The sequence below is a fragment of the Aythya marila genome (genome assembly GCF_965140915.1).
Source record: "Aythya marila genome assembly, chromosome: 1".
Lineage (NCBI taxonomy): Eukaryota > Metazoa > Chordata > Aves > Anseriformes > Anatidae > Aythya > Aythya marila.
The window spans coordinates 207,540,340-207,561,504 of NC_139042.1; the positions used below are offsets into that span (position 1 = coordinate 207,540,340).

General features: G+C 49.0%; 3 long non-coding RNA genes across 4 annotated transcripts; all 3 read left to right on the plus strand.

The window, feature by feature from the left end:
- The first annotated feature begins 3,142 nt into the window (after nt 1–3,142).
- Nucleotides 3,143–4,283, plus strand: LOC309876933. The gene is made up of 3 exons (XR_014317287.1): nt 3,143–3,218; nt 3,641–3,758; nt 4,220–4,283. It is a non-coding gene; the product is annotated as an uncharacterized lncRNA (long non-coding RNA).
- A 4,807-nt stretch (nt 4,284–9,090) lies between these two features.
- LOC309891578 lies at nt 9,091–10,232 on the plus strand. The gene is made up of 3 exons (XR_014319532.1): nt 9,091–9,166; nt 9,589–9,706; nt 10,169–10,232. It is a non-coding gene; the product is annotated as an uncharacterized lncRNA (long non-coding RNA).
- Nucleotides 10,233–11,611: 1,379 nt separating this feature from the next.
- LOC309891558 lies at nt 11,612–20,230 on the plus strand. 2 transcript variants are annotated; one of them, XR_014319530.1, is made up of 6 exons: nt 13,959–14,051; nt 17,194–17,254; nt 17,668–17,721; nt 19,017–19,127; nt 19,248–19,322; nt 19,703–20,230. It is a non-coding gene; the product is annotated as an uncharacterized lncRNA (long non-coding RNA). The 2 variants fall into 2 exon arrangements; XR_014319529.1 differs by lacking the exons at nt 13,959–14,051; nt 17,194–17,254; nt 17,668–17,721; nt 19,017–19,127 and adding an exon at nt 11,612–12,626.
- The last annotated feature ends 935 nt before the right edge of the window (nt 20,231–21,165 follow it).

Consider the following 21,165-nt stretch of genomic DNA (forward strand, 5'->3'; position numbering starts at 1 on the left):
AAGAATATACCGCTTAAAGGAATTTCGGCTTCAATCTTTGAATCATATGGGGTTTTCAGTCCCCATCCTTCTGGTCTCTTGTCTTGAAGGAAGGCTTTTTAGGCCTCCATCACCCCAGTTCTGGCAGTGTCTTCCAGTCGCGTGTCGTGACATTTGAGTCTCTCCTTGGGTCTGGTGCAGAGCACCTGTTGTGACTTGCTGTTGCCATAGGGCTTCCCTCCGGGGGTCACTTTTTCTTGCGCCTTGTGTTGTGTGTTTTGTTTGTAGTGTTTGTGGCGTGGCTGTGTGTGTATGTGTTTGGTCTGGAGCTGTCCTGCCTGGCAGTTAGTGATGACAGCTAACGTGGCAGCGCATGGGTGTGCTAATACATTGTCCGGACTGTGTTGGCGAAGACATCTGGTCTGCCTCTGCGCACGTACTGAAGGGCAGCAGGCACAGTCATCTCTGTGGTGTTTGTCAGATGTGCGTGTGGGGGGGAAGAGTTGAGCTGCTTGTGAGCAGCTGCTCGCATAGTGCTTGAACGGTGTGCTTGAGGAGGAGGTCTGTGGAATCTTGAAAGCTTACAGATGATAAGGGGTTTTTGAAACTTTTATTTTGATTTCTCTCCTGTCCCCAGTAGAGTGTAAACCTTTGGAGGAACCTGTCGCAGGAAAGAGCTCCTTCCGGAACTGTTCAGTGCTCCGTAGGCAGCTCGGTGACTGGCTTGGTCTACTTCTGAGGTGTGCTGAGGTATGGGGGCTGCTGTTTTGAAATGATAATATTGTAAACGGGGTCCCTTTGTGTTGTTGAGGGATGGGTGCTAATGCTGGCAGCTGAATGATTATCTTGTGACCGTTTTCATTTGTTAAAGCTGAAACACAGTGTACAACGCGGGACTAGACCGGAGCTGCTTTTGGCAAGGTGAGCGATGAACAGATGTAGCAGGTACTTTAGGGGTGCAGTTGTCACTGCAGTTACTTAACTGCACAAAGTACAGTAAAAATCCTGTTTATATTTCAGGGGTGTTGTAGCTGGCCTAAGAGAGCAGATGGAAGCATCTGCCTCGAGGGCAGGTGAGGGAGCAGAGGTTAGGGAGCAGATGAGAGTAACTGTCCCAGCTGTGCTGTGTCTTTGGATGCTGCTTCAGCCTATGCTTTTCTTTTTGTTTCACAGGTGTGTCGCACAGGCTGAGTGGGGCCAAGCTGCACTCTGAAGAGCAGCACGGGAAGGGCGGGCTGTTTGTGAGCTGGATTGGAGCAGAACTGCCAAGTAGCACGAGGTGACTGCGAAGGGTCTTGCTTTGCAGGTGCCATGGCAGGCTCTCCACAGAAGCAGTTGAGGATTTGAGAAGAGGTTGCAGATCATCGAGGAGCGACACGTGCAGGGAGGGCTTGAAAACGGTATGGCTGCTTTCTCTTCTGTTTATCAGGTGTCCCAGGCGACGTGGGCTGTGATGTTAGTCTTTAGGATCGGAACAAAGCAGGTGCTGATGGCGGTCTTCTTCGGTAGGCAAAGAGTTGCCCGCAGCCCTGTCCTGTGTAGCCTGGGCACGCCTCGCTGAGGATGAAGCTTGCTTTCCAGCAGTTCTGGAAACTGTGTTGAGGCTGAAATGCTGCGTCTGTGTTCGGGTTGGGGTTGCACCTTGGTGAGTGTAGGGATGGGTTTTAAGTGGGTGCAGCGGAGGGCCCGGCCCCAGTGTCCTGTAGTGTGTTTTAACACATCAGCATAGCCTTTTGGTTCTCAGATAGCCTGCTGAAGTAAGTGATTTCTCCTGCGAGTGGAATGGAATCGAATTCTTCTTTTGGCATGTAATCTATTCTGCTCCTAGATTTTTCTTTGTAAATGAAAGATTGAGGTAATTCTAGGTGGAAAAAAAAAAAGGAGTTACTTGCTTGTTTGTATTTTCCTTTCAATATTCAAAGCTGTAGCAAAAGCATGGGGATTTTTGTTTCTAGAAACACCCCAGTTCTCTTGTCTGCCCTCTGCATGCTGTTGAGCTAAGCCATACAAAGAAGTTAATAAAACCACAGCTGCTGCTCCTCCTCTTTCTGCTTTTTTGTGCTTTCCCCCTGCACTTTCCCAGGTGATTGGCTTCAGGTTCCAGGTGGGACCTAATGGTAACTGAGTTGCAGGTATGCCATGAGAGAGCTCCTTCTGCCTGGGCTGCACTTTAGGGTAAGTGCTTTGGTTTTCCTTCAGTTGTTTGGAGGGTTCTTTAGGTGGGTCAGTCTATGGACTGATGCGTTTTCAAGTAGAAACCAGTACTCCTATCTTTTTGAGGTGGCAACTGGTAGGATCTGTCATTGTAAAGCAATCTAGTAGTAGGTGCCTGTATTGCATGCAGCTCTTCCTCAGGTGAGTAGTAGTTATAGCAGTGTTACGGATAGTATGGTGATGTTACTTTGTGTGTTTGCTTTGTGTTTCTGGGTCCCTTATGATTTTTGCAGAATTACGGGGTTTTCTGCGAGTCTTTGCCTTTATGTCAAATCTTATCAAAGTCACAACCTTGGTGGCAAAGTGACGGAGCATGGTTTAGGAGAAATGTATCATTGAAGCTCCCTGTGTGAGCGTGTATCTGAAAATGGCAGCAGTGGGCATGTAAGGGGTATTCTGTTTCAGGTTTAGGGACAGTTTATTGTATTTCTGGAGCTTTTGCCTGTGTGTTTGCTGTCTGTTGAGTCTTTAGACCTTGCAGCCTTCTAGTCTTGATGTCCTTGAATTGACATATTAGAAGTATGTTTATGAGGTGTTGCTAGGTAGTTGTATTTGGGAAACAGTTGAGCATGGTTCCTTGACCGCGTAAGTGCAGTACTGCCAAGAGACTGAGCAGGGTCACCTTCTTCATCACTGAAGAATAAGTCTGTTCGGGCCCATTTCGGCGCGGCGCCGCCCGGGCCCATTTCGGCGCGGCGCCGCCCGGGCCCATTTCTCAGGTGGAGCTACTGAGCAGGTGAGATAAAGGAGCTGGGAACAGAGAGGTATTGCACAATTATATGTTGCATTAGTTGTAGTCAGCGTTGTGGAGGAGGTGGGTGTCAGAGCTAGAGTGCTAGTAAATGCTGGTTCTCTGTTTTTGCAAGCGATGATGAACCTGTTTGACGTAATTCCATTTGAAAAAGTTCCAGAGTACTTGACTGGTCGTGTTGTTCTTTCAATTTTAAAAGCTGCAGCAAAAGCATGGGGATTGTTGCTTCTAGAAACGTCTCAAGTCTCCTGTCCGCTCTCTGCATGTTGTTCAGGTAAAGCACATTTTAAAAAAACAATTAAAAAAAAAAAAAGATAACCAGCTGCTGTTGCTCCTGCTCTGCTCCTACTTCCTTGTGCTTTGTCCCTCCTCTTTCCCAGGTGATTGGGTTTGGGTGCTGGGCGGGGCCAAATGGTATATTATCCCCAGGCATGGCATCAGAGAGCTCCTTCTGCCTGGGCTGCTCTTTGGGATAAGTGCTTTGTGTTTCCTTCAGTCAGTTGCAGGGTTCTTTAGGCAGGCTGGTGTCTATGGATTTCTAGATTTCTAAGTGGTTGGAATTCTAGATCTCTAAGAGCTTGAATTAGAGGGATATTTAGTAGAGGCTGCTGGCTCACTTTTTTTTAGGATGGCTGCATATTCTCCTGTTTTTGAGATATATTTTAATCTCTGCATGTTTAAAACCACTTGTTTTAGTCCCCTGGAGAGTTACACCAGCTTGATTACATGCTACATGTGGCTTGGCAGCGTAGATGCAGCATTACCAAGAGACTGAGCAGGGTTGTATCAGAGTCACCTTTTTCATCTGCAAAGGGTAAGTCTGTGATTACTGCTGCCGGGGTTGCTGTGTGTGCATGTCTTTTTGGCGTTTGTGGAGTTGTGTTTTTTTTTTTTTTTTTTTTTTGTGTGTGTGTATGTTCTAAGTTTCTGGTTTTCTGAGGGGTAAACAGTTAGTGTGCTGAACGTGGTAGGCAGGTGGAGGTTGGGAGCTGCTCAGGACTGGTAGGTTTGGTTTCTAGGAGTATGCGGCATCCATCCTGTGCGATGCGACTGATTGTTGGGCGGGAACGTTCCAGCTTGTGTGTCCTAAGCAATGTAGCTTGTGTAGCGTATGTTGTGTGGCCCGGGCAGAATTTGCTGTGGCGCTGTGAGCGAAGAATCTGAGTTAGAGCTGTTGAGCAACTGAAGTAAAGGAACTGGGAAGAGAGAGGTATTGCAGCAGGTACGCTGTGGTTGTGAGGTGCCTCAGAGTGTGCTTTTCTCTCGTCTCTACAGGTGCTTTGTGCAGTCGTGGACAGGGAAGGGAAATCCTCGTGTCACGAAGCACTGAGGGAAGGTGAGTGTTGTCAGCCTGGTCATCCCTTATCCGAAGCGAAGGGAAGACGCTCAGGTGTTTCCCTGTGAGGGTCCGAGGTGAGGCTGTGTGGGATAGAGGAGCAGTGTGGCAGGTGGTTGCTTGCAAGCACAGTGGTCATTGTGTCCTTCTGTGTTCCCAGGTGGCGTGGGTGATGCTGGCCGCTCCTTTCAAGCTTGGACCTAATTTGCAGGTACAGAGGCAAGTGGCCTGCTGTTTTGAAAGGATAAAACTAAAGATGGGGTCCCTTTTGTTGTTGTTGAGGGATGGGTGCTACTGCTGTCAGCTGAATGTTTATCTTCTGCCTGTGTTTTTCCTTTTGTTCAGGCTGAAACGCAGTGCGCAGTGCAGGACGTCTTGACCCGAGCTGCCTCTGCAGTGACTCTGGTGCGTGGTGAGCAGAGGTAACTGTTGGTTTTGGGGCGCGGTTGTCACTGCAGTTATTTTCCTACATCCAATAGAGTAAAATTCCAGTTTGTCTTTTAGAGGTGCTATAAGTGGGTAAAGAGAACAGATGGAAGCGTGTGCCACGTGGGGTAGGCAAGCGGCTGAGGTACAGGAGGGGATGAGAGCATGTGATTTTTTTTCTGGGGATGAAATGGAATTAATTTTGTTGATGTATAATGTGTTCTGCTCCTAGATTTTTCTTTCAACGTGAAGAAAAGTTTGAGCTAATTCCAGGTAAGAAAGTTCCAGTTACTTGCTGGGTCGTATTGTCCTTTTAATATTCAAAGCTGCAGCAAAAGCATGGGGATTGTTGCTTCTAGAAACACCCCAGTTTTCTTGTTTGCACTCTGCATGCTGTTGAGCTAAAGCAGACCAAAAAAAAAAGGAAACACACACACACACAAAAAACAACAATAACAAAAAAAACCCACCATTGGGTGATGTGTTGTGAACGCAACGATCATTTAATCCCTTTGTTTTCCCAGGTGGTGTGGATGATACTGGTTGCAGTGTTGGAGCTTGGATTTGGAGAGGAACAGGTGAGCATAGTTGTATGTTGCATCAGCAGTAGTCAGCGTTGTGGAGAAGGTGGGCATCATGACCGGCATGCTAGTGAATGCTGGTACTCTGTTTTTGCAGCTGATGATGAGCCTGGCAATTGACTAAGATGACGACCAGTGCCTGTGCATTTCTTGAGGCGGAGGGAATTTACCATTCAGCAACCTGAGAGCTAAGTTGGGGGGCACCTGGTATTTGCATATCTGGGGTGGCTAATGGGAGCTGGGAGCCAGAGGAGCATGGTGCCTGCTGGCTGACTAGACTTGGTTCCACGGTGAGGGTGGTTCAGGCTGGGTCACGTTCAGGCTGCTTGTGGCCGGGTCACCAGGCTAATAGAAGCAGCGGGATTATTTTGTAGCGTGAGTGCGTGCGCCAGGCAGGACAGTTTCCTTCTGTTCGTCTGTCTTGTAGTGTTGCTTCTGCAGCGTCTGTTCTGTGCTTCTCGGGTCTTGATATCCTCCTAGCTTTTGACACTGGACTGACCAGACAGGGGACTTGGTAGCGGTGCTGAAGGGCCTCAGTGCTTGATTTGTCATCGTGGCTCTGATCCGAGCACTTCTTGTCTTGCAGTCGCTGCTTGAAATGCAGTTCTGTTTCAGGTCTCGTGCATCGTATTCGGTTTGAGATCGCGTCTGTTTCCATCCTCACTCTTGAAGAAGTCATCTGGGCCGCATCAGGAGCTCTTGCTTGGGAATTGATTTCCTAAGCGTCGTCTTATGGGGTTTTCAGTCCCCATCCTTCTGGTCTCTTGCCTTGAAGGCAGGCTTTTTAGGCCTCCATCATCCCAGTTCTGGCAGTTGCTTCCAGTCGCGTGTCGTGACATTTGAGTCTCTCCTTGGGTCTGGTGCAGAGCACCTGTTCTGACTTGCTGTTGCCATAGGGCTTCCCTCCGGGGGGGTCACTTTTTCTTGCGCCTTGTGTTGTGTGTTTTGTTTGTAGTGTTTGTGGCGTGGCTGTGTGTGTATGTGTTTGGTCTGGAGCTGTCCTGCCTGGCAGTTAGTGATGACAGCTAACGTGGCAGTGCATGGGTGTGCTAATACATTGTCCGGACTGTATTGGCGAAGACATCCGGTCTGCCTCTGGGCGCGTACTGACGGGCAGCTGGCACAGTCATCTCTGGAGGTTGGTAGATGTGGATTTGGCAGAGTTGAGCTGCTTGCGAGCAGCTGCTCCCATAATGCTTGAACGGTGCACTGTTGAATCATGAAAGCTTACAGATACGGGGTTTTGAAACTTTTATTTTTATATCTTTCCTGTCCCCAGTAGAGTGTGTACCTTAGTAGGAACTGCTCACAGGAAAGAGCTCCTTCTGGAACTGTCCAGCACTCGGTAGGCAGCTCGGTGACTGGCTTGATCTACTTCTGAGGTGCTGAGGTAAGGGGGCTGCTGTTTTGAAACAATAATTTGTAAATGGGGTCCCTTCTGTTGTTGAGGGATGGGTGCTAATGCTGGCAGCTGAATGATTATCTTGTGACCGTTTTCATTTGTTAAAGCTGCAACGCAGTGTACAACACAGGACTTGACCACAGCTTCTTTTAGCAAGGTGAGCGATGAGCAGATCTAGCAGGTACTTTAGGGGTGCAGTTGTCACTGCAGTTACTTAACTGCACAAAGTACAGTAAAAATCCTGTTTGTATTTCAGAGGTGTGTTGTAGCTGGCCTAAGAGAGCAGATGGAAGCATCTTCCTCGAGGGCAGGTGAGGGGGCAGAGGTTAGGGAGCAGATGAGAGTAACTGTCCTATCTGTGCTGTGTCTTTGGATGCTGCTTCAGCCTATGCTTTTCTTATTGTTTCACAGGTGTGTCGCACAGGCTGAGTGGGGCCAAGCTGCACTCTGAAGAGCAGCACGGGAAGGGCGGGCTGTTTGTGAGCTGGATTGGAGCAGAACTGCCAAGTAGCACGAGGTGACTGCGAAGGGTCTTGCTTTGCAGGTGCCATGGCAGGCTCTCCACAGAAGCGGTTGAGGATTTGAGAAGAGGTTGCAGATCATCGAGGAGCGACACGTGCAGGGAGGGCTTGAAAACGGTATGGCTGCTTTCTCTTCTGTTTATCAGGTGTCCCAGGCGACGTGGGCTGTGATGTTAGTCTTTAGGATCGGAACAAAGCAGGTGCTGATGGCGGTCTTCTTCGGTAGGCAAAGAGTTGCCCGCAGCCCTGTCCTGTGTAGCCTGGGCACGCCTCGCTGAGGATGAAGCTTGCTTTCCAGCAGTTCTGGAAACTGTGTTGAGGCTGAAATGCTGCGTCTGTGTTCGGGTTGGGGTTGCACCTTGGTGAGTGTAGGGATGGGTTTTAAGTGGGTGCAGCGGAGGGCCCGGCCCCAGTGTCCTGTAGTGTGTTTTAACACATCAGCATAGCCTTTTGGTTCTCAGATAGCCTGCTGAAGTAAGTGATTTCTCCTGCGAGTGGAATGGAATCGAATTCTTCTTTTGGCATGTAATCTATTCTGCTCCTAGATTTTTCTTTGTAAATGAAAGATTGAGGTAATTCTAGGTGGAAAAAAAAAAAGGAGTTACTTGCTTGTTTGTATTTTCCTTTCAATATTCAAAGCTGTAGCAAAAGCATGGGGATTTTTGTTTCTAGAAACACCCCAGTTCTCTTGTCTGCCCTCTGCATGCTGTTGAGCTAAGCCATACAAAGAAGTTAATAAAACCACAGCTGCTGCTCCTCCTCTTTCTGCTTTTTTGTGCTTTCCCCCTGCACTTTCCCAGGTGATTGGCTTCAGGTTCCAGGTGGGACCTAATGGTAACTGAGTTGCAGGTATGCCATGAGAGAGCTCCTTCTGCCTGGGCTGCACTTTAGGGTAAGTGCTTTGGTTTTCCTTCAGTTGTTTGGAGGGTTCTTTAGGTGGGTCAGTCTATGGACTGATGCGTTTTCAAGTAGAAACCAGTACTCCTATCTTTTTGAGGTGGCAACTGGTAGGATCTGTCATTGTAAAGCAATCTAGTAGTAGGTGCCTGTATTGCATGCAGCTCTTCCTCAGGTGAGTAGTAGTTATAGCAGTGTTACGGATAGTATGGTGATGTTACTTTGTGTGTTTGCTTTGTGTTTCTGGGTCCCTTATGATTTTTGCAGAATTACGGGGTTTTCTGCGAGTCTTTGCCTTTATGTCAAATCTTATCAAAGTCACAACCTTGGTGGCAAAGTGACGGAGCATGGTTTAGGAGAAATGTATCATTGAAGCTCCCTGTGTGAGCGTGTATCTGAAAATGGCAGCAGTGGGCATGTAAGGGGTATTCTGTTTCAGGTTTAGGGACAGTTTATTGTATTTCTGGAGCTTTTGCCTGTGTGTTTGCTGTCTGTTGAGTCTTTAGACCTTGCAGCCTTCTAGTCTTGATGTCCTTGAATTGACATATTAGAAGTATGTTTATGAGGTGTTGCTAGGTAGTTGTATTTGGGAAACAGTTGAGCATGGTTCCTTGACCGCGTAAGTGCAGTACTGCCAAGAGACTGAGCAGGGTCACCTTCTTCATCACTGAAGAATAAGTCTGTTCGGGCCCATTTCGGCGCGGCGCCGCCCGGGCCCATTTCGGCGCGGCGCCGCCCGGGCCCATTTCTCAGGTGGAGCTACTGAGCAGGTGAGATAAAGGAGCTGGGAACAGAGAGGTATTGCACAATTATATGTTGCATTAGTTGTAGTCAGCGTTGTGGAGGAGGTGGGTGTCAGAGCTAGAGTGCTAGTAAATGCTGGTTCTCTGTTTTTGCAAGCGATGATGAACCTGTTTGACGTAATTCCATTTGAAAAAGTTCCAGAGTACTTGACTGGTCGTGTTGTTCTTTCAATTTTAAAAGCTGCAGCAAAAGCATGGGGATTGTTGCTTCTAGAAACGTCTCAAGTCTCCTGTCCGCTCTCTGCATGTTGTTCAGGTAAAGCACATTTTAAAAAAACAATTAAAAAAAAAAAAAGATAACCAGCTGCTGTTGCTCCTGCTCTGCTCCTACTTCCTTGTGCTTTGTCCCTCCTCTTTCCCAGGTGATTGGGTTTGGGTGCTGGGCGGGGCCAAATGGTATATTATCCCCAGGCATGGCATCAGAGAGCTCCTTCTGCCTGGGCTGCTCTTTGGGATAAGTGCTTTGTGTTTCCTTCAGTCAGTTGCAGGGTTCTTTAGGCAGGCTGGTGTCTATGGATTTCTAGATTTCTAAGTGGTTGGAATTCTAGATCTCTAAGAGCTTGAATTAGAGGGATATTTAGTAGAGGCTGCTGGCTCACTTTTTTTTAGGATGGCTGCATATTCTCCTGTTTTTGAGATATATTTTAATCTCTGCATGTTTAAAACCACTTGTTTTAGTCCCCTGGAGAGTTACACCAGCTTGATTACATGCTACATGTGGCTTGGCAGCGTAGATGCAGCATTACCAAGAGACTGAGCAGGGTTGTATCAGAGTCACCTTTTTCATCTGCAAAGGGTAAGTCTGTGATTACTGCTGCCGGGGTTGCTGTGTGTGCATGTCTTTTTGGCGTTTGTGGAGTTGTGTTTTTTTTTTTTTTTTTTTTTTTGTGTGTGTGTATGTTCTAAGTTTCTGGTTTTCTGAGGGGTAAACAGTTAGTGTGCTGAACGTGGTAGGCAGGTGGAGGTTGGGAGCTGCTCAGGACTGGTAGGTTTGGTTTCTAGGAGTATGCGGCATCCATCCTGTGCGATGCGACTGATTGTTGGGCGGGAACGTTCCAGCTTGTGTGTCCTAAGCAATGTAGCTTGTGTAGCGTATGTTGTGTGGCCCGGGCAGAATTTGCTGTGGCGCTGTGAGCGAAGAATCTGAGTTAGAGCTGTTGAGCAACTGAAGTAAAGGAACTGGGAAGAGAGAGGTATTGCAGCAGGTACGCTGTGGTTGTGAGGTGCCTCAGAGTGTGCTTTTCTCTCGTCTCTACAGGTGCTTTGTGCAGTCGTGGACAGGGAAGGGAAATCCTCGTGTCACGAAGCACTGAGGGAAGGTGAGTGTTGTCAGCCTGGTCATCCCTTATCCGAAGCGAAGGGAAGACGCTCAGGTGTTTCCCTGTGAGGGTCCGAGGTGAGGCTGTGTGGGATAGAGGAGCAGTGTGGCAGGTGGTTGCTTGCAAGCACAGTGGTCATTGTGTCCTTCTGTGTTCCCAGGTGGCGTGGGTGATGCTGGCCGCTCCTTTCAAGCTTGGACCTAATTTGCAGGTACAGAGGCAAGTGGCCTGCTGTTTTGAAAGGATAAAACTAAAGATGGGGTCCCTTTTGTTGTTGTTGAGGGATGGGTGCTACTGCTGTCAGCTGAATGTTTATCTTCTGCCTGTGTTTTTCCTTTTGTTCAGGCTGAAACGCAGTGCGCAGTGCAGGACGTCTTGACCCGAGCTGCCTCTGCAGTGACTCTGGTGCGTGGTGAGCAGAGGTAACTGTTGGTTTTGGGGCGCGGTTGTCACTGCAGTTATTTTCCTACATCCAATAGAGTAAAATTCCAGTTTGTCTTTTAGAGGTGCTATAAGTGGGTAAAGAGAACAGATGGAAGCGTGTGCCACGTGGGGTAGGCAAGCGGCTGAGGTACAGGAGGGGATGAGAGCATGTGATTTTTTTTCTGGGGATGAAATGGAATTAATTTTGTTGATGTATAATGTGTTCTGCTCCTAGATTTTTCTTTCAACGTGAAGAAAAGTTTGAGCTAATTCCAGGTAAGAAAGTTCCAGTTACTTGCTGGGTCGTATTGTCCTTTTAATATTCAAAGCTGCAGCAAAAGCATGGGGATTGTTGCTTCTAGAAACACCCCAGTTTTCTTGTTTGCACTCTGCATGCTGTTGAGCTAAAGCAGACCAAAAAAAAAAGGAAACACACACACACACAAAAAACAACAATAACAAAAAAAACCCACCATTGGGTGATGTGTTGTGAACGCAACGATCATTTAATCCCTTTGTTTTCCCAGGTGGTGTGGATGATACTGGTTGCAGTGTTGGAGCTTGGATTTGGAGAGGAACAGGTGAGCATAGTTGTATGTTGCATCAGCAGTAGTCAGCGTTGTGGAGAAGGTGGGCATCATGACCGGCATGCTAGTGAATGCTGGTACTCTGTTTTTGCAGCTGATGATGAGCCTGGCAATTGACTAAGATGACGACCAGTGCCTGTGCATTTCTTGAGGCGGAGGGAATTTACCATTCAGCAACCTGAGAGCTAAGTTGGGGGGCACCTGGTATTTGCATATCTGGGGTGGCTAATGGGAGCTGGGAGCCAGAGGAGCATGGTGCCTGCTGGCTGACTAGACTTGGTTCCACGGTGAGGGTGGTTCAGGCTGGGTCACGTTCAGGCTGCTTGTGGCCGGGTCACCAGGCTAATAGAAGCAGCGGGATTATTTTGTAGCGTGAGTGCGTGCGCCAGGCAGGACAGTTTCCTTCTGTTCGTCTGTCTTGTAGTGTTGCTTCTGCAGCGTCTGTTCTGTGCTTCTCGGGTCTTGATATCCTCCTAGCTTTTGACACTGGACTGACCAGACAGGGGACTTGGTAGCGGTGCTGAAGGGCCTCAGTGCTTGATTTGTCATCGTGGCTCTGATCCGAGCACTTCTTGTCTTGCAGTCGCTGCTTGAAATGCAGTTCTGTTTCAGGTCTCGTGCATCGTATTCGGTTTGAGATCGCGTCTGTTTCCATCCTCACTCTTGAAGAAGTCATCTGGGCCGCATCAGGAGCTCTTGCTTGGGAATTGATTTCCTAAGCGTCGTCTTATGGGGTTTTCAGTCCCCATCCTTCTGGTCTCTTGCCTTGAAGGCAGGCTTTTTAGGCCTCCATCATCCCAGTTCTGGCAGTTGCTTCCAGTCGCGTGTCGTGACATTTGAGTCTCTCCTTGGGTCTGGTGCAGAGCACCTGTTCTGACTTGCTGTTGCCATAGGGCTTCCCTCCGGGGGGGTCACTTTTTCTTGCGCCTTGTGTTGTGTGTTTTGTTTGTAGTGTTTGTGGCGTGGCTGTGTGTGTATGTGTTTGGTCTGGAGCTGTCCTGCCTGGCAGTTAGTGATGACAGCTAACGTGGCAGTGCATGGGTGTGCTAATACATTGTCCGGACTGTATTGGCGAAGACATCCGGTCTGCCTCTGGGCGCGTACTGACGGGCAGCTGGCACAGTCATCTCTGGAGGTTGGTAGATGTGGATTTGGCAGAGTTGAGCTGCTTGCGAGCAGCTGCTCCCATAATGCTTGAACGGTGCACTGTTGAATCATGAAAGCTTACAGATACGGGGTTTTGAAACTTTTATTTTTATATCTTTCCTGTCCCCAGTAGAGTGTGTACCTTAGTAGGAACTGCTCACAGGAAAGAGCTCCTTCTGGAACTGTCCAGCACTCGGTAGGCAGCTCGGTGACTGGCTTGATCTACTTCTGAGGTGCTGAGGTAAGGGGGCTGCTGTTTTGAAACAATAATTTGTAAATGGGGTCCCTTCTGTTGTTGAGGGATGGGTGCTAATGCTGGCAGCTGAATGATTATCTTGTGACCGTTTTCATTTGTTAAAGCTGCAACGCAGTGTACAACACAGGACTTGACCACAGCTTCTTTTAGCAAGGTGAGCGATGAGCAGATCTAGCAGGTACTTTAGGGGTGCAGTTGTCACTGCAGTTACTTAACTGCACAAAGTACAGTAAAAATCCTGTTTGTATTTCAGAGGTGTGTTGTAGCTGGCCTAAGAGAGCAGATGGAAGCATCTTCCTCGAGGGCAGGTGAGGGGGCAGAGGTTAGGGAGCAGATGAGAGTAACTGTCCTATCTGTGCTGTGTCTTTGGATGCTGCTTCAGCCTATGCTTTTCTTATTGTTTCACAGGTGTGTCGCACAGGCTGAGTGGGGCCAAGCTGCACTCTGAAGAGCAGCACGGGAAGGGCGGGCTGTTTGTGAGCTGGATTGGAGCAGAACTGCCAAGTAGCACGAGGTGACTGCGAAGGGTCTTGCTTTGCAGGTGCCATGGCAGGCTCTCCACAGAAGCGGTTGAGGATTTGAGAAGAGGTTGCAGATCATCGAGGAGCGACACGTGCAGGGAGGGCTTGAAAACGGTATGGCTGCTTTCTCTTCTGTTTATCAGGTGTCCCAGGCGACGTGGGCTGTGATGTTAGTCTTTAGGATCGGAACAAAGCAGGTGCTGATGGCGGTCTTCTTCGGTAGGCAAAGAGTTGCCCGCAGCCCTGTCCTGTGTAGCCTGGGCACGCCTCGCTGAGGATGAAGCTTGCTTTCCAGCAGTTCTGGAAACTGTGTTGAGGCTGAAATGCTGCGTCTGTGTTCGGGTTGGGGTTGCACCTTGGTGAGTGTAGGGATGGGTTTTAAGTGGGTGCAGCGGAGGGCCCGGCCCCAGTGTCCTGTAGTGTGTTTTAACACATCAGCATAGCCTTTTGGTTCTCAGATAGCCTGCTGAAGTAAGTGATTTCTCCTGCGAGTGGAATGGAATCGAATTCTTCTTTTGGCATGTAATCTATTCTGCTCCTAGATTTTTCTTTGTAAATGAAAGATTGAGGTAATTCCAGGTGGAAAAAAAAAAAGGAGTTACTTGCTTGTTTGTATTTTCCTTTCAATATTCAAAGCTGTAGCAAAAGCATGGGGATTTTTGTTTCTAGAAACACCCCAGTTCTCTTGTCTGCGCTCTGCATGCTGTTGAGCTAAGCCATACAAAGAAGTTAATAAAACCACAGCTGCTGCTCCTCCTCTTTCTGCTTTTTTGTGCTTTCCCCCTGCACTTTCCCAGGTGATTGGCTTCAGGTTCCAGGTGGGACCTAATGGTAACTGAGTTGCAGGTATGCCATGAGAGAGCTCCTTCTGCCTGGGCTGCACTTTAGGGTAAGTGCTTTGGTTTTCCTTCAGTTGTTTGGAGGGTTCTTTAGGTGGGTCAGTCTATGGACTGATGCGTTTTCAAGTAGAAACCAGTACTCCTATCTTTTTGAGGTGGCAACTGGTAGGATCTGTCATTGTAAAGCAATCTAGTAGTAGGTGCCTGTATTGCATGCAGCTCTTCCTCAGGTGAGTAGTAGTTATAGCAGTGTTACGGATAGTATGGTGATGTTACTTTGTGTGTTTGCTTTGTGTTTCTGGGTCCCTTATGATTTTTGCAGAATTACGGGGTTTTCTGCGAGTCTTTGCCTTTATGTCAAATCTTATCAAAGTCACAACCTTGGTGGCAAAGTGACGGAGCATGGTTTAGGAGAAATGTATCATTGAAGCTCCCTGTGTGAGCGTGTATCTGAAAATGGCAGCAGTGGGCATGTAAGGGGTATTCTGTTTCAGGTTTAGGGACAGTTTATTGTATTTCTGGAGCTTTTGCCTGTGTGTTTGCTGTCTGTTGAGTCTTTAGACCTTGCAGCCTTCTAGTCTTGATGTCCTTGAATTGACATATTAGAAGTATGTTTATGAGGTGTTGCTAGGTAGTTGTATTTGGGAAACAGTTGAGCATGGTTCCTTGACCGCGTAAGTGCAGTACTGCCAAGAGACTGAGCAGGGTCACCTTCTTCATCACTGAAGAATAAGTCTGTTCGGGCCCATTTCGGCGCGGCGCCGCCCGGGCCCATTTCGGCGCGGCGCCGCCCGGGCCCATTTCGGCGCGGCGCCGCCCGGGCCCATTTCGGCGCGGCGCCGCCCGGGCCCATTTCGGCGCGGCGCCGCCCGGGCCCATTTCGGCGCGGCGCCGCCCGGGCCCATTTCGGCGCGGCGCCGCCCGGGCCCATTTCGGCGCGGCGCCGCCCGGGCCCATTTCGGCGCGGCGCCGCCCGGGCCCATTTCGGCGCGGCGCCGCCCGGGCCCATTTCGGCGCGGCGCCGCCCGGGCCCATTTCGGCGCGGCGCCGCCCGGGCCCATTTCGGCGCGGCGCCGCCCGGGCCCATTTCGGCGCGGCGCCGCCCGGGCCCATTTCGGCGCGGCGCCGCCCGGGCCCATTTCGGCGCGGCGCCGCCCGGGCCCATTTCGGCGCGGCGCCGCCCGGGCCCATTTCGGCGCGGCGCCGCCCGGGCCCATTTCTCAGGTGGAGCTACTGAGCAGGTGAGATAAAGGAGCTGGGAACAGAGAGGTATTGCACAATTATATGTTGCATTAGTTGTAGTCAGCGTTGTGGAGGAGGTGGGTGTCAGAGCTAGCGTGCTAGTAAATGCTGGTTCTCTGTTTTTGCAAGCGATGATGAACCTGTTTGACGTAATTCCATTTGAAAAAGTTCCAGAGTACTTGACTGGTCGTGTTGTTCTTTCAATTTTAAAAGCTGCAGCAAAAGCATGGGGATTGTTGCTTCTAGAAACGTCTCAAGTCTCCTGTCCGCTCTCTGCATGTTGTTCAGGTAAAGCACATTTTAAAAAAACAATTAAAAAAAAAAAAAGATAACCAGCTGCTGTTGCTCCTGCTCTGCTCCTACTTCCTTGTGCTTTGTCCCTCCTCTTTCCCAGGTGATTGGGTTTGGGTGCTGGGCGGGGCCAAATGGTATATTATCCCCAGGCATGGCATCAGAGAGCTCCTTCTGCCTGGGCTGCTCTTTGGGATAAGTGCTTTGTGTTTCCTTCAGTCAGTTGCAGGGTTCTTTAGGCAGGCTGGTGTCTATGAATTTCTAGATTTCTAAGTGCTTGAAATAGAGGGATATTTAGTAGAGGCTGCTGGCTCGCTTGTTTTTTGGGATGGTGTCATACACTTCTGTTTTTGAGTTATATTTGAATCTTTAGAGGTATAAAACCACTTGTTTTAGTCCCCTGGAGAGTTACACCAGCTTGATTACATGCTACATGTGGCTTGGCAGCGTAGATGCAGCATTACCAAGAGACTGAGCAGGGTTGTATCAGAGTCACCTTTTTCATCCGCAAAGGGTAAGTCTGTGATTACCCCTGCTGGGGCTGCTGTGTGTGTGCATGTCTTTTTGGCATTTGTGGAGCTCAGTTGTTTTTTTGTGTGTGTATGTTCTAACTTCTTGTTTTTCTGAGCTGTAAATAGTGTGTGTGCTGAATGTGGTTGGCAGGAGGAGGTGGGGAGCTGCTGAAGACTGGTAGGTTTGGTTTCTCGGAGTGTGCGGCAGCCTTCCTGTGTGATGCGACTGACTGTTGGGCGGGAACGTTCCAATTTGTGTGTGTTAAGCAATGTAGCTTGTAGTGTGTGTTGTGTGGCCCGGGCAGAGTTTGCTGTGGTGCTGTGAGCAAAGAGTCTCAGTTAGAGCTGTTAAGCAACTGAAGTAACGGAGCTGGGAAGAGAAAGGTATTGCAGTAGTGTACTGGGTCTGGCTGGAATGTTAACTTTCCTGGCAGCAGCCCTTACAGTGCTGTACTCTGCGCTTATAGCTGGATAGCAGTGTTATCACATCAGTGTTGTGCCTACTGTTGAGCTGCAGTGGCACAGCATTGGGCCTTTCTCTAACCCTCCTAGGGGGTGGGCAAAAAGTGAGGAGAGAAACATCACTAGGGCAGCTGACCTAAACCAATCAAAGGGATATTCCATACCATGTAATGTCATACTCAGCAATAAAAGTAGAGACAGGAAGAGGAGGGGAGGGGTGGGCTCTTGTTGGGAAAACGTCGGTCCTCTTCTCGAACCCCGGCTATGTGCATTGAGGCCCTGCTTCAAGGACGTGGTCAATCATCGCTCATTTGTGGGAAGTAGAGAGTAATTTCTTTTCTTTGCACTTCCATATAGCCTTCGTTTATTTTATTTGTTTTCCTCCCTTCTTTTTATTTTTTCCCTTTCCCCCTCCCTTTTCCCCTTTCCCTTTTTATTTTCCTTTAGTTAAATTGTTTAGTTCATAATCTTTATTTAATTATTATTATTATTTCCCTTTTCATTAAATTATCCTTATATCAACCCGTGACTTGTTCTTTGCTTTACTTCTACCCCTCCTCATCTAAAAGAGGGGGAGTGAGAGAGCGGTTGTGGGGTTTAGCTGCCCAGCACGGTAAAACCACCACAAGCAGGTACGCTGTGGCTGTGAGGTGCCTCAGAGTGTGCTTTTCTCCTGTCTTTGCAGGTGCTTTGTGCAGTCGTGGACAGGGAAGGGAAATCCTCATGTCACAAAGCTCTGAGGGAAGGTTTGTGTTGTCAGCCTGGTCATCCTTTATCTGAAGCGAAGGGAAGATTGTTTGGTGTTTGTTTTGGTGTATAATCTGTTCTGCACCTAGATTTTTCTTTCTATGTAAAAAAAAAAAAAAAAAATGTTCGAGCTATTTCCAGTTAAGCAATTTCCAGTTACTTGCTGGGCTGTATTGTCCTTTTAATATTCAAAGCTGCAGCAAAAACATGGGGATTGTTGCTTCTAGAAACACCCCAGTTCTCCTGTCTGCAGTCTGAATGCTTTTGAGCTAAAGCAGATTTCAAAAAAAAAAAAAAAAAAAAAAACAAAACCAAAAAAACAAATACACACACACAAAAAACAACAACAAAAATCCACCTTTGGGTGATTTGTTGTGAATACAGCGATCATTTAATCCCTTTGTTTTCCCAGGTGGTGTGGATGATACTGGTTGCACTGTTGGAGCTTGGATTCGGAGAGGAAGAGGTGAGCACAATTGTACGTTGCATCAGTACTAGTCAGCATTGTGGAGCAGGTGGGCATCATGGCTGGTGCGTTAGTGAATGCTGTTACTCTGTTTTTGCAGCTGATGATGAGCCTGGCAATTGACTAAGATGACAATCAGTGCCTGTGCATTTCTTGAGGCGGAGGGACTTTACCATGCAGCAACCTGAGAGCTAAGTTAGGGGACACGTGGTATTTGCATATCTGGGGTGGCTAATGGGAGCTGGGAGCTAGAGCAGCATGGAGCCAGCTGGCTGACTAGACTTGGTTCCACGGTGAGGGTGGTTCAGGATGGGTCACGTTCAGGCTGCTTGTGGCTGGGTCACCAGGCTAATAGAAGCAGCGGGATTATTTTGTAGCTTGAGTGCGTGTGCCAGGCAGGACAGTTTCCTTCTGTTCGTCTGTCTTGTAGTGTTGCTTCTGCAGCGTCTGTTCTGTGCTTCTCGGGTCCTGATATCCTTCTAGCTTTTTACAATGGACTGACCAGACAGGCGACTTGGTAGCGGTGCTGAAGGGCCTCAGTGCTTGATTTGTTATAGCTCTGATCTGAGCACTTCTTGTCTTGCAGTCGCTGCTTAAAGTGCAGATCTGTTTCAGGTCTTGTGCATCGTATTCGGTTTGAGATCACATCTGTTTCCATCCTCACTCCTGCAGAAGTCATCTGGACCGCATCAGGAGCTCCTGCTTGGGAATTGATTTCCTAAGTGTCTTCTTATGGGGTTTTCAGTCCCCATCCTTCTGGTCTCTTGTCTTGAAGGCAGGCTTTTTAGGCCTCCATCATCCCAGTTCTGGCAGTGTCTTCCAGTCACATGTCGTGACATTTGAGTCTCTCCTAGGGTCTGGTGCAGAGCACCTGTTCTGACTTGCTGTTGCCATAGGGCTTTCCTCCGGGGGTCACTTTTTCTTGCGCCTTGTGTTGTGTGTTTTGTTTGTAGTGTTTGTGGCGTGGCTGTGTGTGTATGTGTTTGGTCTGGAGCTGTCCTGCCTGGCAGTTAGTGATGACAGCTAACGTGGCAGTGCATGGGTGTACTAATACATTGTCTGGACTGTGTTGGCGAAGACATCCAGTCTGCCTCTGCGCACGTACTGAAGGGCAGCAGGCACAGTCATCTCTGTGGTGTTTGGCAGATGTTGGGGGTTGGGGGGACAGTTGAGCTGCTTGCGAGCAGCTGTTCGCATAGCACTTGAATGGTATCCTTGAGGAGGTCTGTTGAATCTTGAAAGCTTACAGATAAGGGGTTTTGAAATTTTTATTTTTATTTCTATCCTGTCCCCAGTAGAGTGTAAACCTTTGGAGGAACCTGTCACAGGAAAGAGCCCCTTCTGGAACTGTTCAGCGCTCTGTAGGCAGCTCGGTGACTGGCTTGATCTACTTCTGAGGTGCTGAGGTATGGGGGCTTCTGTTTTGAAATGATAATATTGTAAATGGGGTTCCTTTGTGTTGTTGAGGGATGGGTGCTAATGCTGGCAGCTGAATGATTATTTTGTGACTGTTTTCCCTTGTTCAGGCTGAAACGCAGTGTGCAGTCCAGGATGTCATGACCCGAGGTGCCTCTGGAGTGACTCGTACGTGATGAGCAGAGGTAGCTGTTATTTTTGGGGTGCGGTTCAGTGCAGTTATTTTCTTACAACCAATAGAGTAAAATTTCAGTTACTCTTTTAGAGGTGCTATAAGTGGGTGAAGAGAACAGATGGAAGCATCTGCCATGTGGGGCAGGCCAGCGGCTGAGGTACAGGAGGCGATGAGAGTAACTGTCCTAAGGGTGCTAAGGGTGCTGTGGCTTTTGCTGCTGCAGTTGCTTTCTCTCCAGTTTATGAGGTGCCACAGACAAGGTGGGCTGAGATATCCTTTAGAGTAGGAGGAAAGCAGGTCGCTGGAATGCTGCGTGGTTCCTGAGAAAGGTGTTGTAGAGGAAAAAGGTTGTCTGGTGTGGCAGTTCCTGATGGCGTTCTTCTTTAATAGGCAAAGAGGTGCCTGAAGCCCCCTCCTGTGCAGCCTGAGTACGCCTCGCTGAGGATGAAGCCTGCTTTCCAGCAGTTCCAAAAACTGTGTTGAGGCTGAAATGCTGTGTCTGTGTTTGGGTTGGGGTTGCACCTTGGTGAGTGCAGGGATGGGTTTTAGGCCGGTGCAGCAGAGGGCCTGGCCCCAGTGTCCTCTAGTGTGTTTTGACCCAGCATATCAGCATAGCCTTTTGGTTCTCAGATAGCCTACTGAAGTAAGTGATTTTTCCTGCGAGTGGAATGGATTTGATTTTTTTTTTTTTTTGGCGTGTAATCAGTTCTGCTCCTAGATTTTCTTTCTATGTAAATAAAGGATATAAAGAAAAAGAAAAGGTACGTTGTTTTTGGGAAACCGTGGGAAGGGTTCCTTGACTACATAAGTGCAGTAGTGCCTAGAGAGTGAGCAGGATCACCTCCTTTATCTCTAGAGAATAAGTCTGTTTGGGCCCATTTAAGCGCGGCGCCGCCCGGGCCCATTTAAGCGCGGCGCCGCCCGGGCCCATTTAAGCGCGGCGCCGCCCGGGCCCATTTAAGCGCGGCGCCGCCCGGGCCCATTTAAGCGCGGCGCCGCCCGGGCCCATTTAAGCGCGGCGCCGCCCGGGCCCATTTAAGCGCGGCGCCGCCCGGGCCCATTTAAGCGCGGCGCCGCCCGGGCCCATTTAAGCGCGGCGCCGCCCGGGCCCATTTAAGCGCGGCGCCGCCCGGGCCCATTTAAGCGCGGCGCCGCCCGGGCCCATTTAAGCGCGGCGCCGCCCGGGCCCATTTAAGCGCGGCGCCGCCCGGGCCCATTTAAGCGCGGCGCCGCCCGGGCCCATTTAAGCGCGGCGCCGCCCGGGCCCATTTAAGCGCGGCGCCGCCCGGGCCCATTTCTCAGTTGGAGCTACTGAGCAGGGGAGGTAAAGGAGCTGGGAACAGAGAGGTGTTGCACAATGGTATGTTGCATTAGTAGTAGTGAGTGTTGTGCAGGAGGTGGGTATTAGGGCTGGCATGCTGGTGAATGCTGGTTCTCTGTGTTTACAGATGGGGATGAGTCTGTTTAAACTAATTCCAGTTGAGAAAGTTTCAGTTACTAGCTTGGTGATATTGTCAATTCAATATTAAAACCTGCAGAAAAAGCAAAAAGGGATTTTTGCTTCTAGAATTACCAGAGATATCTTGTCTGCTCTCTGCATTCTTTTGAGATAAAGCTGATTTTTAAAAAAGAAAGAAAAAAACCACAGCTACTTCTCTTGTTCTCTTTCTACTTTCTTGTGCTTTGCCCCTCATCATTCCCAGGTGATTTGGTTTGGGTTCTGGGTGGGGCCAAAAGGTATATGAGCCCCAGGCATGCCATCAGAGAGCTCCTTCTGCCTGGGCTGCTCTTTGGGGGTAAGTGCTTTGTGTTTCCTTCAGTCAGTTGCAGGGTTTTCTAGACAGGCTGGAGTC